Source organism: Epinephelus moara, chromosome 16 (assembly GCF_006386435.1).
Source record: "Epinephelus moara isolate mb chromosome 16, YSFRI_EMoa_1.0, whole genome shotgun sequence".
In the NCBI taxonomy this organism is placed as follows: domain Eukaryota; kingdom Metazoa; phylum Chordata; class Actinopteri; order Perciformes; family Serranidae; genus Epinephelus; species Epinephelus moara.
Window position 1 is genome coordinate 7131131 of NC_065521.1, and position 23956 is coordinate 7155086.

Sequence of the window (23956 nt, forward strand, 5' to 3'; positions counted from 1 at the left end):
TGGAAGAGGGATCCCTCCTCAGTTGCTCTTCCTGAGGTTTCTACCGTTTTTTTTCCCCGTTAAAGGGTTTTTTTTGGGGAGTTTTTCCTTATCCGCTGCGAGGGTCATAAGGACAGAGGGATGTCGTATGCTGTAAAGCCCTGTGAGGCAAATTGTGATTTGTGATATTGGGCTTTATAAATAAAATTGAATTGAATTGATTGATTGATTGATAATAGTCCGGAAATCCCGTCTTCATCCTGTTTATATTGCCATGGTACAAGATTTGATGCACGCACACACACACACACACACACACAGACAAACAATCTTTTCTTAGCAGAGATAGTGGCATTTGGATTTGGGTTGCAGCAGACGGGCGGCGATTTGAAATGGAATGAAGCCCACACACGGCAGACAGTAGCTACAAAACAGTAGTCGAATGTGCCACATCCGCCCACAGCACAATGCTCTTAAAACCCTACGCTATCCAAAGCTGTCAAAATACATTTATTTTATTTTATGGCCTTGACATTAACCTGTCATATTGTTGAGTTATCAAGGACACTTTTGTGTTTTTGTGTGTATACAGGAATGTTAAAGATATCATTGAGGAAAAGGAGGTTGACGTGACGTCCGTGTGTCCACCACATTGGCAATAGGCTCGTTCGAGATAAACTGCGCCTCGCCTGGAAAGTAGACGAGAGCAGGCGGCCGCAGCAGGGGGTGGTGACAAAAAGCCACAGTGAAGTCACAGACACACTTACATCCTGTCTGGAATGATGTCAATTCATTAAAAAAGTGATCAGACCCATATATCAGTTTGTTTTCAGTCTCCAGTTGTTTTAATTATGATAGATTAATTTATTAAAATGCTTTACGGGTGATCTGTAGTTTATGTTCATGGTTTATCCTCCATTTGATATGAATTCTCCTGTAAATCAGCAACCTATCAGTTTGACCTGTCCCCTCAACTACACAGGCTGAATAAACTGTGTTTGACTATAAGGTTAATATTTTCGGAGGAAAAAAATACAAGACAACAGCTTTCATTAAGGCTCAGTCAGATACAGTCAGGGCTTCACATCATTAAGGCTCAGTCAGATACAGTCAGGGCTTCACATCTGATGTTATTTTAAGAATCCTCACATCCCGCTGACCACAAGTCTCTGTGTTGCTAAATACTTCAATAATTATTAATTGCACTACGTAGGCCTACTTCTTGCATGGTGCACTAATTTCAACAGGGTGTCTGAGATCAGGCACGGCCGTTTTGCAGTTACCAGAAGTGACGACAGCATTTTTAACAGTGAATTGCAAATGGATGGTGGAGCATTATCGCCAATATTTGCCCGCTATCTCCGCCCACACATTAACCAAACTTACACCACAACATTGATGCTTATTAAAATGTGCTGCCAAAGCTAGGAGCAAGTTAGCTAGCTAGCAAATGCTAATGTTAACTAGCAAGCTAACACTTGCATTATTGTTTGTGGTACCAAATAATTACAGACCCAACAATTGTTACTGACAGCTTCTATTTGACAACAGTATCGGTACTTGGTGCAAAAAACATGTAGAACTAACAGGCTCCTTGTTGTCCCTAGCTGCCATGTCAAAAGTTGAGAAGTTTGCTACATCACAAAGATGGTGACCGTTGAGGGTGATAAGTGTCCATCATTCCACACTCAACGTTGGACTGTTTTGAGTGCACCAGTAGTACACCGCATTTTCCCATACTGTGCAGTGTGAATGCACTTACAGAAGTATAATATTATACATACATTATACATTTTGTCAGAATGTCAAGACGAGAAAAACAGTGGCGTTAGGCCAGGGCATCCAAAACTTCATCTGCCAATGTTTTATAAATAGCCTCGGATCTAAATATGTGGTTGTAAATGGGCCATGTTTGAAAAATAACAACAGGCCTAATAATAATAATAAAAAGCCCCAGACCTAATCTGTCATTTCGTTCATACTTGGAGTTGAATAAATGTACTTGGTTACATTCCTTTACTGTTTACATAAATATATACATCTAAATATTTTTTCAACTCTAGTTAATACATTTTTAATGTTAACAGTTACAAAGCATTCTGTTTCTACTCAGTGCTAACCACTCATAGCTACTAACAATTTTAACACACAATTCATAAATCATCTAAATATTTAAAAAAACAAAACAAAACAAAAAAACGGAGGGCGCTAAGTTTATGTAGCCCCTTTTACACTGCCAGATTTTACGCGAATGTTGGGCCGATTTGCCGGCCAGCTGCGAGCGTTTAGACACACAGACATTTTCCACCTCGGAGGGTAGTCATATTGGCGGAACCATAGATATATATAATCATAGACTCATTCCTGTGGCTATTGTGCGTCAACGTCGCTGCCATCTTGGGGAGTTCACTGCCGGCTGGCTAGTACTGTTGTGTATGGAGATAAGCCCTCAGCAAACTTGACGTGCTCACTCAAAAGTCTCAAAGTGTAATTGGGTGCCGGTCCAAAAAATTACAGCAAAGCAGAAAAACCCAACAGCACTCACTAATAAGTATACCTTTTAATATAGTGGATTGCACAGCAGCAGTCGAACGGATGCATTTCAGCTCATAGCCGTCCTCAGCGTTAGGAAATGGCCACTTTAGAATCGCTGAAACGGCCGAAGCCATCAACGAGGTATCTACTGTATATTATATCTATTGGCGGAACCCTTTTAGTTTAAACAGACCGAGGCGGCCTTCGGCAACTGGAGGGGCTGTTAAAGACTTGTGGGAGGAGCAGTTGATGACGCCGCACATGTGACCCACTGGCGGTGGATAAACAGGAAACAGCTGATAGCAGGAATTAGTGAGCAGCTAGTAGCAAGAGGGAAACGCAAACCTGACAGACACCGTAAAGATGAGCAACTGGGGAGACAAGGAACTGCGCGCCCTCCTTGTCCTCGCAAATGAAGAGGCCATTGACCGTCAGATGACGGGGACGGTGAAGAATGGGCCGATTTACGAGAGAATCGCCGCCTGACTAGCCGCGGCTTCCCTCCCATGTCACTGTTTACGTCACACGCTGAGCTACACGTTTTACTACTTGCTCACGCCCCCCATTGCCCTGAACAAGGTGCATTCTATGAACAAAAGTAGGTAGGCAACAATTTTCCGCCCTCCCCGATTTTGTTTTTATACTGCCAGTGCTGAAAGAAGACTGATTGGGCTTTCCTGCAAATTTGCACAATTCATATCTAAAAAGGGCTTGTGACAACGCCCTCCCAATGCTGTGGGTAGCGCCTGGGCTCCCACATGCTAATGTGTGCGCAGCTGGACTGTCTTCCTCAGCAAAAACAGAGAAGCTTTCATTACAAAATTCAAGTGTGGAAGTGTGACTTCATTCTCTGCTCAGGACACCAGTACTCAGTACTGGGGTACTCAATCTTTACATAGTAAAAAGTGGTTTGCTGCTATAATAATGCCCTGAATGTGCCATACAGCTCCAAACATGATAGTACAGATTAAGCTAAGTGGCATTTCATTCTGGCAAAATGCAGCTAATATGTTAACCAAAAGTATACATCATCTGACCTGCCGATCACACAAGCCACAGAGGGTAATATCACAAATGCTTTGCTATTACTGACCATAATAATCTGACCCAAACTAAAGGGTGACTAAAATGTAATCTGAGGGAATCGTGAAAATGTTAGGATAATGAAGTAAGAAATGGATGAAATTAAATCTTGTAGACAGACATCTATTTTCATCTAATTTCAGTTAAAGATTAATTTCTTTACCTTCGATAAACCTCTACCATGGATAAACTGATTAATCCTAAATCATGTATATGTACGCATGATACAGGGTTTACTTGTCAGACAAACAGGCGTGCACTCATGAGACCTGTGATGGAGTTTCAAGCACCAGGATGGTTGTCAAGCATAGGCATTTCTAGACCATTTTTGGGGGTGCTGAAGCACCCCTAAATTGAATCCCAGCACCCCTAAAATTTGAGAGATTTTTTTTACATTTTTTTACTGTATGTCCCTTTTTAACAAGCTAGAAATGTGTCAAAACCATACAGTACTTGGTTGCAACGTAATATTTTAACAACAAAAATAAAGCAGCACCCCCACCCCCCCTTGCCTCAAAAATGGTTTGATCCACCCCATCCCTCCCATCTTTCCCCGACTCGGGCTCTGAGCGCTCTATCTGCACAGAGCAATGCGCTGCCTTCCGGAGTGGGTGATATGCAGTAGTGGTGTAAGTACCTGGCTTAAACCAGGATATGTGGCACATTTCTTAACTTCTACCACTCAATACCAACACATTATTATCATTACCAGTCCTCATTTTTGCTGCATTTAATCGTAGGTCACTGTTTATGTTGTTAGGTAGGAGTTAGCTGACATTTTTTCTAGCTAGGAAACATTACAGGTGGTCAGTACCACTGTCCTCTGTTTGAATTGGAGTGAGAGAAACTAGCTGTTGTGTCATGTGCATGTGTTAATATTAAAGCCAAGGTGCTACTGACTAGCTAACTGACTGGATGCCCATTAACATTATAACTCCTATTGTGTGTATTTATTATTATTATTTTGTAGATTTCAAGCCCTTTTTTTTTTAAGTGTATTTTTATTTATGTTTTTGTATTATATAATACAGACAAGAAGGGAAAAAGGCAGAGACAAACACTGAAACAGTCAATTACTGTTAATGTGTTAATGTTACATGTTGTGCATTGCATTTCAAATAAATGTCCAAAAAATAAGTCCAAGGTCCATTTTTGCTATTTTTGGTACTCACTGTAGGGGGCTGGTTTACTCCAGAAACACACATACTGTTTATGAGTATGCTGAGGAGCTGCTGTATCAAAATGAGTTATCCTCCCCCAGAAATTAGGGTTACAATATGTTTCTTTTATGATTCCAATCCATTCCTCTTTTGCTGTGGCTCAGCATTTAAATAACCTTTATCAGATTTGATGGTTTAGTCACAGGCTTTCCCAAAAAGTGTTTTTCTTTCACAAATGTGGGAATGAAATTGAGTTAAAATGTACAAAACAGTAAAATTTATCTTGCCTGGCCGGGCAGCTCTCTGGGTGCTCAGCACCCCTAAACCTCTGATCCTAGAATCGCCCCTGTTGTCAAGCATTTGAAGTATGAGGGGACTGCTTTCTAACCGGACCTAGAATGAGAATGAGATCTGGTAAAGCTGCTTTTAGCTTCTTTGGTCGTGTTCTCTGGAACAAACTGCCTGCTGACCTGAGATCTGTCACAACTGTGTCCACATTCAAAGTAAACTAAAAACCCTCCTCACTTCTCAGGTCATGATTAGTTATTTTGTGTGTGTGTGTGTGTGTGTGTGTGTGTGTGTGTGTGTGTGTGTGTGTGTGTGTGTGTGTGCGCGTGTCCTGTGTGGTCTTTTGGAGGGTGGCTGGTTGTTGGTGTTGTTTGTTCTTGCACTTTAATGTACAGCACATGGAGTTGATGAATTTGATAGAATTTCATTGATTCATTTTTCAAATCAAGAATCACATTGTCCATCACTTAAAATCACTTCATTAACATGACATTTCTATCCACAGACATTTATTCAAAATTCTTACAGAGAAATAGCACCATGCAAACACTGCCTATAAGAGCTACAGGCTTTTAGACGACACCAGCAACACCTCATGGTATGCATAGAAATGAAGGTCAATAAGCTCCTTAAAGAAAAAAAACAAAGTGGTACTGAGTTCTTACAGTTGAAAACATATGTGAAAAATCTGCCACTATTCTAGAAAATCCATTCACATCACACAACAGGGCCTCTAGGGACATTTCTTACAAATCAGTCCCATATTACACAATGTAGCCTGTAGACTTTAAGTACAAAAGGGCAGCAAAGGCAATTTAAAAACTGAGGCTAGTATTCGCAATATTTCAAATTCATTCATTCCTACAAGAGAAAAAAATGAAGTCTTCTAATGATGGACATTTGTATTTAGTATTGGCAGGTCTATGCTGCTCTCTGCTGGACACAGTCACAGTGAAAAACAATAATTATAAAAAAAAAAAACTAAATAGTTGCCATTTCATGAGTTTTTCCATTTCGTTATGACTCAGTAAATGCACACATAAAAGGGAAAGCATGTATGTGGATGTATATATGTGTGCAGTTCAGCACCTTGAACTCTTTGTCGTGTTCCTCGGCCCATTCCTGAGCAGTTTCTGCAGTGTGATATGATGTATTGTCCTGCTGGGGGCCATTGGCATAGGGGGTGCCAAAGCCATGAAGGTGGGTACTTGGTATGCAACTGTGTTTGGGCGGATGGAGCATGTCCAGTGTCGTCCACTTGAATACCAGGACCAAACGTTTCAGATTATTGCATTGTTCTGCTGTGCCATCATATCTATATGTTTTAAATTTCAATGTTACACACCTTTTTTACACAAAAGGAGTATATACTGTACATAGCCTTTTACATGATTTTATTTTTTATTTATTATTATCCATTACTATTATTTTTATCCTATTTCACTTCAGTCTGTCAGTTTTACCTTTTGCTTTTGTCTCTTGAGCTTTTGTAATGATTAAATTTTCCGAAAGTATGTATGTTGGTGTATCTAGTGTGCAGTTATCAGAGGCCTTGTTAGTTATTTTTTGCAGCATTAATGTGTATGTTAATGGCTGTATTAAAGATATATTTTGCTATCCACTTTCTACCAGCAAAGTGATTTTTTCTCTCAATGATTTTCCACATTTCCACATTAATGAAAAAATGATGAATGACTGCAGTTTAAACATATATGCTCTGTGAAGACATTTGTACAGTTAGCACTAGACATTTAAAACTGTAAAATCAGACTTCCACATTTCACTCTTGTCCACATGCAACTGATACTGCAACTTTATCACCGCAGCCCCCTTTATAAACTTTATTATTTGTAATCTGGACTTATTGTGTGTGTGATTTAGGTGTATATTTTTACCTGCAATAACTGATGTTTTTGGCCACATGGGGGAAGCGGAAACAAATAGAGAACAAAACATTGACATGTCATCATCTTAGCAGTATCACACTATCCCCATCTCTCTCCCAACTCGTCAAAGACTGACGCTTCATGAGTGGCCCATCGGAGAGGCACCCTTTAGTAGTGCCATGAGACAACTCAAGCAATGGCATTTGTTGATGCTCTGGGCAACTACCTTAGTATAAGGAGTGACGGGTGGGTGAGAGGGGAGGGGGTTGGGTCAAATTCCGATTTCAGGGGCGGCTGTGGCTCAGGAGGTTGAATGGGTGGCCCACTGATCGGAAGATTGTTAGTTCAATCCCCTGCTCCTCCAGTCCACATGTTGAAGTATCTTTGGGCAAGACACTGAGCCACAAATTGCTCCTGATGGCTGTTCCATCGGTGTGTGAGTGTCATAAAGCCGAGTAGCAGGTAGCACCATGTATGGTAGCCTCGGCCACCAGTGTGTGAATTGGTGAATGTGACTCGTAGTGTAAAAGTGCTTTGAGTGGTCCTTTATCGTGTGAAACCAAAAGCCAAGACTGTGATTCTGTAATGAGGATAAACGGGTTGTGTTTGATAAGATTTGGGATCCTGCACTGAAATTCTTTCAGGGCAAAGACTAATGTAATCATATTTTTAGATGAAGCACCTTGTTGTGTATATTTCTCCTTTTTTTGTATACATACATTTTTTATATCCTCTTTAACAACACATTGTACTAATCGCTCTGACTGTGGCCACTGTTACATTTGATGTGCTATGCCTGTTGGCTTTGTTTATTTGCTCTTAAAAAACACTAATCATATATATTGAATAAATAAATAAATAGTTCCAACATCCTAAAAAAGTCAGAATTTTATCAAATAAGTAACAAAGGGAAGGAAGAAAGTAAACTTTATTTATACTTCACATTTAAGAAAGTGCTTCATAGTGACAAAAAGGAAACAGCATACAAACAAATAGACATACCATACATATAAATATACAAACAAAAATATATATACATAACACAGAAAAAACAACACTACTCCAAAGAAAGTTGAACAATTAGATCAGCTAAAGATCAGGTGACTCATAGTCATTTTGCAAACAAACTATTGTAAGAGTTTTTCCAACTCAAATGTTTCACAATTCAGAAACCAAATAAGCATAAAAATTGGACTATTCCTTAAAGGTGACATATAATGATATAATTTAGCAGTTATTACACTATCAATTATAAACTGATTTCTATCGTTCTCCCAGGTTGGTTGGTTGGCGGGTGCTCAGGGTACCATGGCTGCCACTGCAAGGCTCCATCTGAGCTGCCACGCTCAGACCAGGCTTATCTGTCCGAGGCTGGGGTAGGATTTGGTTCAACACTGAGGAGGGTAGGGAGACTGGGGAGATGGCGTTCTCACTCAGGCTCTGCACTGTCACTGATGACTGGCACAGAGGTACGTATGTAAGGTAAAATCATGACATATACATAGGTATAGACAACACTGAATCATTTTTTCTACAGTTTAATAAAATAAGTCTATCAAAGACACAAAGAATAAAGGCACACACTACATTTTGCTGGTGGCAAACATATTTGGAGGCAAAACCCTAACTGTCACTGGGTGGAGCCACCCAACCACATCTAACCACAGTGGATTCAGAATACAAGTCAGCTTAGAGGCTAAACTGAATGGCAAAGTGGAGTCTCTGGTCAATGACAAATGATTTTATCTATGAAAATGGCATTCAGCATCTTAACAGTTGTAGGCTAGCTAAACAGTTTAGCTTGATAGCTAAGCTTTAGCTAGTCATTTCCATCTCCTGAAATGTGGACATTGCAGTCTCCGAATAATCTTTTAAATCTGTTACATGATAACTTAGGCTTTTTTCAACCTGGACCCTATTTCCCTGTGTAAATTGGTCAAAGAGACAGATGTGAACACTTGGTCCAGTATTGAGGGAGCTGGCAGCAGCTAGCATTCGCAGGATGGGCTGCAATAGCGGCACATGGGGCAACTGACCACCATCACTGTATGTCCATTAAAAGGGGTTATGTTCACCATAGGGTGGCTCAGATTGTTATTATAAGTGTCTGAAGTGTCTCTTTACGTTTCACTTGATCCGGTCTCAGAAGTCTCAATTCAATTTAATTTAATTCTTTTTTTGTAAAGCCCAATATCACAAATCACAATTTGCTTCAGAGGGCTTTACAGCAGATGACATCCCTCCGTCCTTTGGACCCTCGCAGCGGATAAGGAAAAACTTTACAAAAATACCCATACAGAACAGATCAACATAATAAATTTACAGTAATCCATATGACAAAATGACACATAAAGAGAGACAGAGAAACAGAGAGAGATGCAGGACAGACAGTAATGACATTGGCTATAATAACATAAATTTAAGTAATAATATTATAATCATAATAACCGTAATTGTGGTAGCATACATTGTAAGTATATATTAGTGGTATATGTATGTGACAATACTCATACGTGTATAATAACAGTAGAAGTATGACTAATAATAACAGCAGTAGTAGGAGGCATCAGGCAGGACCACGGCAGGAACACAACCACGACACATCATCGTAATATATTATTAGTTGTATAATACCAAAGCATAAATATATTTTTCTACCATGCACACGCACTATGGCAGAGATAGTGTCAGCTTGCTGATATCAGTTATTTTATTATTATGAATGTCAGCTGATGAAAATGGGTAATCAGTCTATATAGATTTTTTTTATAATCAGTGCTGAATCAGATGATATACCTTTATTGATTGATTGTTTTTGCCATTATCCTGCTGTGCTTTCATATGTAACGTTATGCAATGTCAACATAATAACTTTAGCAAATAGCATTAGCCTCCCTCCACTCGTCTGCAGCAGGTAAACGCACTCTTGGAAGAGCAGTTTTCTTTAGGAAAATTAGCACTGGATTTCTTCTCCTCTTTGACAGGTACTAGTCATCCCTGTGGTCACTGCAGACCTGCAGGTCTGTGTGCACAGTGTATGGACAGGAGAGTTAGGATTCATGAGTAGCCTAACACAAATAGCCAAAACTGCAGCGTGTCTATAACCCACAAAGATAGTGTATGACAGCTGCTCTAAGTGTAGCTCCTCATTTTGTCGGCACAGTTTGGAAAAGCACAAACACAAACCACTCACAGCACTCACAGGAACACCACCAGTCTCCCAGCTTCATGGCCTTGCTGCTGGCTCATCCCCTGCTGCCTTTTTTCCTCTCTCTCTTTATCCGTATACTCCTGCTCACATAAAGATGGATTGTGGTCAGATTCAAAGGCCTCATGATTGAAATCAGGTTATAATCATCCAGGACACAGATTATCTTTACATCGCTAAACTGCGGTATGTTTACTGTAAACTACTCTGGTTATTATACTGTCTCCAGAACTCACACACGTTTCCACTGTTGTTTTCCTGCAACAAATGACATCTCTAATATCTCATGATAATTCAGAAAGAGCCTTCTGCTTAATGAGGCAATAACAAACACATCGGATCAGGTCAAAGGTCAAAGAGACAATTCAGACACTTACAATAACAATCTGAGCTGCTCTGTGCAAAAATAACCACTTTTGATAGACATACGGTGATAATGTTTAATTGCCTTGTGTTTTTCTATTGCAGCCCATCCTGCAGCTTCCGACTGCTGCCCACTCTCTCAAAACTGGACCAATTTCAAAAATTGTTGCTCACATCAGTCTCTTTGACAAGTTTACATGGGAAAATAGGGTCCAGGTTGATAAATGCCAGAGTTATCCTTTAAGGGAAGACCTGTTGAGAATATGAACACACCAGACATTATCAATTTATAAGGTGTGGAAAAAACATATGTGAAGAGATGCAATGTAAAAACAAAAACTGATTTACTCCAAGTGCAAAAAAGGTCCATTAAAGTCAGTAAAACCATGTGAAATCAATAATGGTACAGAATGTACTGAGTGCCTTCCTGTGTCCAGATCTTTGAATCCACCCCCTCCACTGGGTTGATTGATTCGTCTGGCATCATGACATGAAACAGTGGTTTCTCCGCTGAAATAAAATGTGACCAATGCGGAGGGACTTGTGTGCAGGCAATCAGCGGCACAGAGGCAGGACTTACCCAGTTGTCAAGCTGTTGTCAAGTGCTGTCAGGACGCGTACCGTAACCAATGAGGAGTAATAACGACAACAGTGAGCACTAAAGACAAGATAGACGCTGCTATTGAGGCTCGGGGTGGGCGATACAACAAAATTTGGTTTTGATCTGACACCAAGTAAATACAGGGCCAGAATCGCCGATGTCGATACTAATACAATATTTTTTATTATTAAAAGTGACCATTTTTTTATGTAGGGGAAAACAGTGTGCCATGATTTATAAAGTGTATTATCAGTCTACTTAAGTAACAGTTAATGATGACCAATTACAGTCTGAAAATGTAACATTAACCAATACTGAATATCTATTTTGACTAATGTATTAATTTCACAAGGCTACTGTTCCCTGGATATTCCTTGTCTGAGCCTCTCTGAACAGACCCTGCCATCAGGGGCGGACTGGGACACAAATTCAGCCCAGGACATTCAGGCGCACCAGCCCACACACTGGCCCACACACCGGCCCACACACCGGCCCACACGTTTCTACCTATAATCCTCTATATGCTTGTACACAGTACACAAACGCTGTCCTCAGAATAAACTGCATAAGAAAATCAGCAGTTATTGTTTAATTCCAGACTATAAAATAAATGCAATAATGAATTGGCCACAAATGGCTATGTGCTTATTATTTAACTTAAAATAAGAGCATATGACTCTATCCTAATGCATCTAATTTTATGCACAATATAATTGTCTGCCCTGTCCTGCCCAGCCCTGCTCTTGTATTACATAACCCCAGTTTATATCTCCATGGCTCACAGCCATGAACTAAGGAGGTATAAATTGGGCAATAGGCCCTATAGTCAACTTTTAGTCAACTTATTACTACAACAAAAAAATCCCACTTAGTACTACTAAAAAGGTTTTCCTCTGGCTAAAATGTAATGCATAGTAGGCTATGCCTTCACATTGCACCTGTCATATTTCTGGTCTCATCCTCCTCCTCATCACGACTGGGGTTAGTCTGTCCCTCAGCTTCATTGTCCTTGGGACTGGGAGCACCACCTAACGTTAATTGCATGCATCCACAGGAAAAAAGCAAGCACATATTTTCTTTTAGTACAGGTTTAAATTATAATGACTTAATGCAATACCTAGTAGGCTAGTCAGCCTCTTGAACCAGACACCTAGAAGAAATACGCAATTTGCCAAAGCCAACCTTGCACATTACACACTCACGAACGTTAGCTAACGTTAATGCACCTGCTATGGCACTGTCGGCTCCAGCTTCATCTCCGTCATTAGCAACACCAGCAGCCTCAGCCCGTCGACCAACACCGCGGCCAAACAGGTCGGTTATTCTGGAGCACTTTGCTGCCTCTTCTCTTAAGCCCGCTCTCTGGGCGAGTTGCTGCTCCTAACTCATAAAAACTCGGACTTAAGCAGATCTGCCGCCCCGTGTTTTACTGAAACCTGGCTCAGTGAACACATCCCGGACAGCGCATTATGACTACTGAGATTCCAAATTTTCCGAGCGGACTGCATCACTGAGCTCTCGGGGAAAACGAAGGGAGGTGGAAAGTGCTTCTACATAAATGAAGGTTTGTGTACATACAGATGTCAGTGTTGAAGAAGTCGTGTAGCCCTCACTTAGAGACCCTCATCATTAACTGCAAACCGTTTTATTCACCGCAGGAGTTTTCCTCGTTTGTTCTGGTCGGTGTTTACATTCCACCTCAGGCATGTGTAATGGAGGTGTTACAACACCTGGCTGACCAGGTGACAGACGTGGAGACCTTCCCAGATACAAACAGCATATAAAATGCCCCGCCAGGGACTTTAACACACTGGACCACTGCTAAACAGTTTTAAAGGACGCTTATCGCTCTGTCTCCCGTGCAGCTTTGGAGCTCTCTGATCACTGTCTACTCCATCTTATCCCAACCTACAGGCAGAAATTAAAAACTTCTACGTCAGTAGTAAGGACTGAAAGGAAGTGGACTGAGGAGTCAAAGCTGGAGCTACATGCCTGCTTGGAGTGTCATCAGTTTTTGTGGGGACATGTGCGTGCAGACCAAGACCTTCTGCACATATGACAACAATAAACCCTGGTTCACACCCAAACTCAGGTGGCTGCGCCAGGCCAAGGAGGAGACCTATAGGAGCAAGGATCGGGCCCTGTACAAGCAGGCCAGAAACAAGCTGACAAAAGAGATCAGGGTAGCTAAGAGGGGCTACAGTGAGAAGCTAAAAAACAGCTTCTCAGCTTCTCAATGACCCTGCATCAGTTTGGAGAGGCCTACAGGACATTACCAACTACAGGAGACCATCCCCCCACCCTGTGGAAAACCTCAGACGAGCAGACAACCTGAACAGCTTCTACTCTGACCCCCCCACCTGCACTAAAGGTCTGTGAAGAGGATGTGTGTCTGCTCTTCCAGAGACAGAAGACCAGGAAGGCACTGGGACCTGACAGTGTGTCCCCCTCCTGCCTGAGAGTCTGCTCTGACCAGCTGGCCCCTATCTTCACTCAGATCTTCAACTGATCGCTGGAGCTGTGTGAACTACCCTCCCGCTTCAAACGCTCCACCAACATCCCGGTCCCCAAGAAGCCCTCCATCACAGGATTAAATGACTACAGGCCCATCGCCCTGACATCTGTGGTCATGAAATCCTTTGAAAGACTGGTGTTGCGGCACCTGAAGGACATCACAGGCCCGCTGCTGGACCCCCTGCAGTTTGCCTACCAGGCAAACAGGTCAGTGGATGATGCAGTCAACATGGGACTGCACTACATCCTGCACCACCTCGACTCCCTAGGGACTTGCGCAAGGATCCTGTTTGTGGACTTCAGCTCAGCGTTCAACACCATCATCCCAAAAATTCTCCACCAGAAGCTCATCTAGCTTACGGTGCCTGCCCCCACCTGTCAGCGGATTACCATCTTGACTGACAGGAGGCAGTGTGTGAGGCTGGGGAGAATCCAGAATCACATCCAGCTCCCGGTCCATCAGCATTGGTGCCCCCCAGGGGTGTGTCCTCACCCCACTGCTCTTCTCCCTGTACACCAATGACTGCACCTCAGGGGACCCTTCTGTGAAAGTTTGTGGACGACGCCACGGTCATCGATCTAATCCGGGACTGTGATGAGTCTGCATACAGACAGGAGGTGGAGCAGCTGGTCCTCTGGTGCGGTCAGAACCACCTGGAGTTGAACCCGCTCAAGACTACAGAGATGACAGTGGACTTCAGGAGAAGCCCCTCGACACTGCCCCGCTTCACCATCCTCAACAGCACAGTGTCAACTGTGGACACCTTCAGGTTTCTGGGTACCACAATCTCTCGGGACCAGAAGTGGACCTCCCACATAGACACTGTCCGTAAAAAGGCCTAGCAGAGGCTGTACTTCTTGAAACAGCACAGGAAGCCATAATCCAGTCTGTTCTCTGCACATCCATCACTCTCTGGTTTGGAGCTGCCACCAAACTGGACAGGAACAGACTGAAACAGACAATCAGCTGTGCAGAGAGGATTATTGGGACTGATCTTCCCTCCATCCAGCGCCAAGGGTCAGGAAACGGGCAGGAAACATCTCTATAGACCCCTAACACCCCGGACACAAACTGTTTAAACTCCTCCCCTCCGGTAGGCGCTACAGAGCACTGTTCGCCAAAACGACAATTTCTTCCCCCAGGCTGTTGCTCTGATGAACTCCTAACAGTCACAGAGTGGCAGGGTAAACAACACTTGCACCCTTGGATATTATATATTTTTATATTTGATGTATATGTGTATATTTTTTGTATATTGTATTTTATTTCTGTATATTCCACCTCTTCACTAAATTTGAGTACTTATGTCATTTCTGGTACATTGAGAGCAAGTCTACCAGAGTCAAATTCCTTGTATGTACACACATACTTGGCGAATAAAGCTGATTCTGATTCTGATTCTAAATAAACAGCTACTGCTCAACTCAATGTTTTTTTTGTGTTTTTTTTTGTATTGGATTTTTTGCCGATATAACACCTCATTTGGCTGATAAAAAATACAAATATCAATGTTTGTTTTTTTTCCCCCCACCTAATTTTAGTGATCATCAAGTCTCTTCTGTGGTGGCATTAACATCATATTATGCATGCATAAACTTATCTTGATGACCCACCAGCAGATGCAGACATGAAACGGAATGCTTTTCAGTGTATGTAATGTTAATTCATTATGCAAAATAAGAAAAAGCATGTTGGCCGATTCTGATTTTCTCTCATTTTAAAGCCATTATTGGCTGATACTGATGATGCCTATATTATTGTGCATCCCTAACCACTGCTATTATGTGTCTGATTAAACTAGTCAGGCTCGGACATAATTTCCCCATTGAATGTCCATGGACAGCTACGGTCGCACAAATTTCTATTGAGTCTACGTCAGCAGTAAACAGGAGGGCTGGGAGGTGAGTACTGTTCTCCTACTGATGACATTGGATGAAAATGAAACTAAATAGATACCACTGGATCTCAAGTAAGTTGTTGAAGTGCAGATGACACAAAAGCAGTGAGGAGGCAAAAAGTACATGCACTAGGTGCGTTAATGACAACAGAACGTTGTTTGCACAGACATTACTCTTGAAATACAAATACATAAGATTTAGAAGAGAGAAACTCTTTTGGCATCGATCCTACTAACATTAGGGTCGATCTTCAAAATGAAAACATAGTATTGAGAGTATTGATATTTTAGGATCAATCCACCCACCCCTAATCGAAGCTGTGCAAAAGCAACATGTTCTCTTAATTTTGCCAGACATCGTAGTTTTTTACTTTGCTCTGCTCTACTCCTAAAACCAGGCATGTTTAGTTGGGATGGCTAGGCATCAGTGTCATCCTGCTCTCATCTCATTGATGTTTTCATATGAAAAGTATAATGCACCCAAATTCATACATATCCCATGTAATCACAAACCAGTAATTTGTGCATAACCCATGTATTTTGGAAGGCTGAGATCATGTGCCCAATGTGCTGACGGCAGTAGACAAGAAAGTGGCCCTGAGCAGTCTGTAAGGAGGCAGGTTGGGGTGGTGGATGAGTCACAAAACACAGGACTTTGCCCCGGGACTTTCCCTTAGAGACAGGTTTTTGGAACTGCATGAACTTAAGGTACGTCTTCACCTTGTTTCTTTTCCTAAACCTAACCACAGTAACTTTACATTAATTACGTAACTTTAAAGGGCGGCATGGTGGTGTGGTGGTTAGCACTGTCGCCTCACAGCAAGAGGGTTCCCGGTTCGAACCCTGGTTGTGGGAGCCCTTCTGTGCGGAGTTTGCATATTCTCCCCGTGTCAGCGTGGGTTCTCTCTGGGCACTCCGGCTTCCTCCCACAGTCCAAAGACATGCAGATTGGGGATTAGGTTAATTGATAACTCTAAATTGTCTGTAGGTGTGAGTGAATGGTTGTCTGTCTCTATGTGTCAGCCCTGCGATAGTCTGGCGACCTGTCCAGGGTGTACCCTGCCTCTCGCCCAATGTCAGCTGGGATAGGCTCCAGCCCCCCACGACCCTCAAGAGGATGTAGCGGTTAGAAAATGGATGGATGGACGTAACTTTAAGTTAATTACATAACTTTACATTAAGTACGTAACAACATTTGTGGGGCGCTAAATCATGGGATATCATACTGTCAACTGTTCTATGAGGATACATTGATCAGATCACATCAGATTCATGCAGATACGTTGAAGGCCGTGGGAAGTAGGGGTGCGCAGGGTGCTGCAGCACCCCCTGGCGGAAGGGGAAAAAATAAAAATAAAATAAAAAATAAAATAAAATAAAACTTTTGAAACTTTTATTTTTTTCAAAAGTGGATAACCTGTTACATTACAAAATGTTATATTTGAAACTACGTTTAACAATAAAGTTGACTTTGACTTGACGTAATACGTGACGAGGCGCGCAAGGTGCAACAACAAGAAGTTCAACATGGCGATCATGAGACAACAAAAGCGGATTTCGGATTTCTTTATGAATCCTGGTCCATCAAGAAAAGATAAACCTAGCGGCTCAGAATCAACAACTGACAGCAGCAGCACACACGATACTACAAGTGCAAGTCAAGCTAGTGGAGAGGAGGAGGCTAGCACCGTGCAACAAGAGGACGCCGAAGAGGAGGTCGAAGCTAACAGCAGCAACAGCAGCTCAGTGCAACGAGGAGAGCCTGGGGGAGAGAAGGAAACGGGCGCCAACAGCACCCGCACCCAAGTGGAGGAAGCTAGCACCAGCAGCACCCACCCAAAACCAAGAGCAGCTAACGTTACAGGAGGACAACAACCACCGTTAACACATCCCTAACCATTATTTTCCTGGTAGGCGTTTTGGAGAGGAAGGCTTTTCCCGTTCTTTTCAACCTCGGTGGTTTGATAAGTGGGGATGGCTACACTACTCTGCAGATACCGATAGTGTTTTTTGTTTTACATGCCTCCAGGCTGTGCAGAAAAAGCTAGTAGCTGTAGATGAAGATTGGGATGGGCGGCAGTTTGCAGACAGAGGCTTTTCCAACTGGCGTAAGGCCACAACAAAATTCAGTTTGCACGAGAAATCGCCAATACACAGAGATGCTATCTGAACACTGGCTGGATTAAAGCAAACGCCAATAACTGCCCTACTTTCTGATGCAGCAGCAAAAGGACAGCAGACAGTAAGGAATGTCCTGGAGATTTTGTTCCATTCCATTTCTTTTCTAGGAAGGAAAGGACTGCCTTTTAGAGGAGACACAACACGGGATGATGTCCTGTACGAGTTGATGTTGGAGCGGACCTATAACTTACCCAAAGAAAGAGAATGGATCATGAAGTGAGACAACTGGAATAGCAACACAATCCAAAATGAGATCATCGTGCAGTTTGCGCATTCTGTGCAACGGGCAGTGGTATCTCGTGCATCAGGCAGTGTTTTTTAAGGGCTGACAGCTGATGGCACAACCGATATCAGCACTGCAGAGCAGTTTTCCTGCTCTCTTCAGTATGTTGACAACGATCACAGTGACTTTTTGGGATTTTACAACTGCCCTGACACTACTGCAGAGACACTATATTTATGCATCAAAGACATTCTTTTGAGGCTGAACATCCCTCTTACTAATCTCCATGGATATTGCTTTGACGGTGCCTCTAACATGTCAGGCCGTGTGTCCGGGGTCCAGGCCCGACTGAAAGAAGTAAGCCCTCATTCACTATATGTGCACTGCTGTAATCATCGCCTGGATCTTGTACTTCAGGAATTGACACGCGAGGTGAGCCTAGTAGCAGAAGGACTGAACTTTACGCGAGGTGAGCCTAGTAGCAGAAGGACTGAACTTTGTGCAGGGAGTTTCTGTGCTCATCAAAGAGTCAGCTAAATGCAAGGAGCTGTTTCAGTCACTATTCAACTGTGATGACATCATCGTCAATATTTTGGGCTTGTGTCCAACGCAATGGTGTGTGAGAACTAAAGCGATTCAGTGCTGCTGCTCATCCTACCCTGTCTTACTGGCCACACTGGAAAGCTTGAAGGGGGACAAAAGTCTGAGAGGGGAAACCAGGGCCAAAGTAGCCGGACCTCATAAACAGGCACTGAAAGGCAAAACTCTTTTCAGCCTTCGTTGCTGCGATGCGCTATTTGGCCCTTGTGAGGCAGTGGCAAAAACACAGCAGAGCAAAAAGGCAAGTGCTCTGGGTGCCATTGAGTGTGTGAACCTTCTGAATGATCGAGTAAGGGCACTGCGAGATGATAGCAAGGTGACAGAGGTGATCAATGAAGTAAAAACGAGTGGTCTAAAAATGCCCAGTGATGCTGAATCCATGGCCATGCCCAGGCAAAACAAAAGTATCCGGTATCGACAGACCACAAGCACAGAAGAACTATCACAGGCTCCATACAAGGTCAGATGGAGGTCAGAGTTTTACGAAGCTGTGGACTTGATTCAGTCTGAACTCAGCAGACGATTTGATCAGGATGGGATGACAGTCGCGGCATCCAGGGAGAAGACGATCATCAACACGGCAAATGGAAAGCCAACAGCAGTACTTGACACACAGTCTCTCAGTCTCCCCAGAGAGTTTGACCTCGGCCAACTGCAACTTCAGCTCCAGATGCTGGGAGACATCTTTAAAGAGACTGCTCCTTGCAACACAGTACAGGAAGTCGCCGCAGGTTGCTCAAAACTTCACGTGCAAACCAGAGCTCTTTTTGGAGAAACAGAGAAACTAATTAAACTTTGCATGTGCCTCCCTATATCTGTCGCTTCATCTGAGAGGAGTTTCTCTACACTCAGATGCCTTAAAACCTGGCTGAGGAGCAGTATGTCACAGAAGAGACCTACACACCTCACACTCATGCATGTGCACGCGGACATCGTTGAACAATTGGATATACGTGACATGATGAGAAGTTTCATTAGTGTGACCCCAGAGCGTAAAAACACATTTGGAGTACTATCATAAGGTAAGACACATTTTCATGCGCTACTATGGTAAAGTAGGCCTAAATGCATATTAGCCTATTATTAACTGTTACTTATAACGTTATGCCTAATAAGTCAAGTATCGATGGTCGTTGTTTTCATCAGTGTATCTTGTGTCAGTTTGGCTTTCCTGTGAGCCAGTACCCAGCCGCTAATGTATGTTTGTGTGTAGCCAAATATCGTTTGCAATAACATACTGACTTGATTGTTTCTTGTTTTCTGTGGTGAATGCAACAAAGCCCTTGCTCATAATCAGTCAGCGGAGTTGTGTATTGTTTGCAAACTTTGAGCCTGGTTGCTCGGGTTTGTGTTCGGTTGTGTTGCGTAACTTGTATTGATGCATGCTATGGAATTGTTGTGCGCAAGCATACATTGCTGACCTGATCATTTTCTGTGGTGAATGACTAGCGACCTTTTGCATTGTAGCCTAGGCCCTTGTTGATAAACGTGACGCGTTCGATCATCAACAGCAGAGGAGTGTTTGTGGTGTGTGCGTGCGTGCATGCATGCGTGCTCCACACCCTCATATTTTCAGCACCCCCTCCCTTAAAATAGTTCCCACGGCTCTGGATACATTGGTGAGGGGAAATCAAATCCCCCTCCCCCACTGAAATCTCTTAAGGCCCTGACACACCAAGCCGACGGTTGGCCATGTTGTTGATTGAGCATGTTGAATCAGCGGCGGAGCTTGTCGGTGAAAGAGATCACTCTGTTTGGCTGTTCAGGTTTTATTTCCTCGCCCCTGTAGCGAGTGAATCTGCCTGTAGTGAAACCGGGGCTAACCAGTGCTTCTTCTTCAGGCTCAACTTCACTCAGCTGCCCAACAGACCCGCTGCTTCTTCCCACTTTAACCTGAATAGCCGCAGCATGACTGGAGGGAAGCACAGCCAGTTAGCCTCGGCTAGCCTCCCAGCTAGCCCCGGCTCTCCGTTTGGATCCAACTGGAGCACCGAGCCCCGGTTTGTTATTCAGGTTAAAGTGGGAAGAAGCAGCGGATTTGTCGGGCAGCTGAGTGAAGTGGAGCCTGCGGAGGAAACACCGGGACCGTCTGGATGTAATAGTCCGTGGAGGTGCTGCGGTGCTCAGCTGCGCAGATAGGAAACCCCTCGGCTGACAGGATGTTCTACTCTCTCACTCCGCTACTTTGTTTATCTCATGCATTCCTCTGACTTTCCCTTTTTGCGTTATTTCCTCTCACGCAGGCGCAGAATGTACGTGCTGCTTGGCCGTCGGATGTAGTCTTTGTAGTGTGTTCAAATGCAACTGACACAGGGCAATATGAGGCGACATGAGGCGACATGAGGCGACGTGAGGCAACGTAGACGAGCAACAGTTTGCTTTCATCGCCGCTAGTTCTTTGATGTCGGTTTGGTGTGTCAGCACCTTTAGACTGGCCATAATGTTAGACTGAAGATGGAAACAGAAAGTAACATGTTGACAATTCTGTGTGATATCAAGTAACTTGAGTGCTGTTCAGTGCCCTCACTGGCTTCTCTAGGCTGGGCCATCCTGGGCCCTCTCTCCTTATGTTATCTCACATAAAATGGTCTCGAAGAGTTACTCACAATGATTTATGTGTACTGATTTTAAGTGGGGGAGTAAGCCACTGCTATCAGTCGATACTCTGACTCAAGGTATCGGACTTGAGAGAGAAACAGTTGGACTAATGCATCTCTACTTTGTACCTGCCTGACATATTTGTTAACCTATATTTGAAATCAATAAGAAGACTTCCTATCATCTGGTGAGTTTTCTGAAATTCTTTTGCTCAGAAGCTAAAATGTTCAGGTTTCAGGAGATGGCAATCAAGGATCAGGATCATGGCTAACCTATGGACTACAGGCTGAAGGTAAACAGCAGAAATAAATGAATCGAGAAAAGTGAGATTGAAGGGTAATGGTTTGCTGACTTGAAGATGCTCGGTTGCCAATTTTCAACACTTCAAACCCTTCAGTTTTTACACAAAACTGTGCTTCATATTTGTGAGCTGTGCTGGGATAGAAACTTTGGTCGTAACAATGTTCAAGTTTACTCTTCAGTGACAGAACCGTCCTGTGGCATTGATGCAGTACGTGTTAATTTCACAAAGTTATACTGCATGACACAACAAAGAACAGAGAAATATTTATGCCATGTTCACATCTTATGGGATGGATCATAACCATAGAAAGGCTCCTATGTTGACAACATGCAAACGTTCATGTCACTGGACAATGAAACAGCTGTATGATTGCACAGTCGGTATTGTGAGGTTTAAAGATACTGTGCCTTAATGTTATAGCACTCACGGTATCAATGGAACTTGGATTTAACCACCTTGAATGACTTTTAGGCTGATGTAAGGTGGCTTAGATTGCTTCAGGCACTTTTTAAAGACGGATCAGAGCTTTGAGAAAAAAGTTTTCCAGTGATCCTTACAACTTGATGTGCACACTGTTTACAAGTCAGAAACCGGTAATTACAGTAACACCCATATTACATTAAACATACCACACATGTCAGAAACACAACAAATATAGATGAATCTTGCAAAAATTAAGAATTAACAGAATGACATGGAAATGTAAATTAACATAATTATATGGATATCTTAAATAAAACAGAGAAGGGAAAGTATTCACAGAAAATCAATAACATGTAGTAGAAAAGTTAAATATGCAATATAGGGGAAAGTGGGGTGATTTGATTCAGTTGGAGAGTTGAGCCACTCCTTGTTTCTGGGCAACTGTATAAACAAATGGTTACATTTTAGCAGAATCGGCTACTGTACTCACCATGTGAAGGAGAGAGGCACACGGAATGACTAGTATGCACATTTAAGTTCAAAAACTGTTTTTTTTGTTGTTCAAAGTGATTTTTTTTTTGGTAAAGGATTCATGTTTCTTGTATGTGAACAATTACAAACAAGTTGGAAATAATGTCACATGTGTTAGTGCTTTAGGAAGCTACAATATGAAGTCATACTGTTAGCATGACATCTAGCTCTATTTTGCTGGATGATGCAAGTTTTTTAAAATGGCGGGGGTGGGGTAAGCCAAAAGGCCTGGCGTGAGTTGAGCCAGTGGCTCAACCACTTGTGGTTATTATCAAAGTACTATTTTACTCCAATTCTATATTGCATTCTTAATACTGAAATAAAGTCATTTTAAATCATGTTAATTTTAGACCTGAAATCATCATTCCCATGTGCTTTTAAACAGAAGATAGGCAGGACTTCAGCTTCAGTTGCGGAAAAACTGGAGCTGGAGAAGGCTTGTAAGCCCCGTTTCCGACAAACACTTTCGGTATAGTACCTTTGGAGCCAAAAGTAACCCTTTAGACATGGTACCTAGACCCTCGGTCTGTTTAGCGTTTCCACCACAAAAGCCCCCTTTCCACCGAGCATTTCAGTACGGTACGGTTCAGTTCGGTACGCGTTTTTTGCATTTCCACTGCAAAAAGTTGTGGATAGTACCAATGGAACTCTTCCTGACCGTTACCGTTTTTGGTGCCCGTTCTGTTGGGGTACCTAGCACACAGATCTGGTACTAAAAGGTGGAGCTGTGGCTGGGTATGAGGCAGAAGCCAATGTTCATATCGTGGAGAGTTTAATTAGTAAACTGTAAATATGCAATGAAAGGATGTTTTGCTGCCTCTTGCAGCGGCTGGAGTCGGAGAAAAATTAAAAAATTAGTCATTCACTGGGCTGACTGCCAGGATTTTTAAGGTGGAACATTAACTTGTAATTTTTTTTATTTTTTCAATTCCAAATACTCTTCAGAGTGAATTAATTTCATCATAAATTTTTCCTGATTGATTCTCCACAGTGTAGCAGATCAGACAGGGTAAACTGAATAATGACAGTCTTGCATAGACAATTAACACCGCTCAGAATATTGAACTTTTCATTTCCCATTTTAACGGCGCAGTCTTTGGAGTATGGAGAGGGTAGTGCTGGTGGAGGGAGCAACTTATTTGAAGTTGAGAACCAGCTAGGAAGGGACAAATGCAAGCTGTTTTACAGTATTTTCATGAAAGACCTGTGGTGACGATTTGTTAAACTCAGGTGCTCTTTTGATATCCTGCTTCATTGCTTCTTTATTTGAGAAAAGTATCAAGCTTTCTCTTGATATTGTCAAATGAGTCCATTCCCATGTAGTCTGGCTGCCCCTGCTCCCATTTCTGCTTCCGTTCCTCTGAGGAACTGAAGCTCGAGTGCTTGTGCAAATGAAGAGCTGCTGCTGAGGCTGTAGATGAAGGGCAGGTGTTTTGATATGTCAGCTGTTGCCCGATCGCTGAAGCCATTCAAACTCATAGGGCCCTATTTAGATGGTCTAAAGCGGACAGCGGAGGGCGCATAATCCATGTCGCAAGTGTCATTGCTATTTAGATGCAGGCGCAGTTGTCATTTTCACGC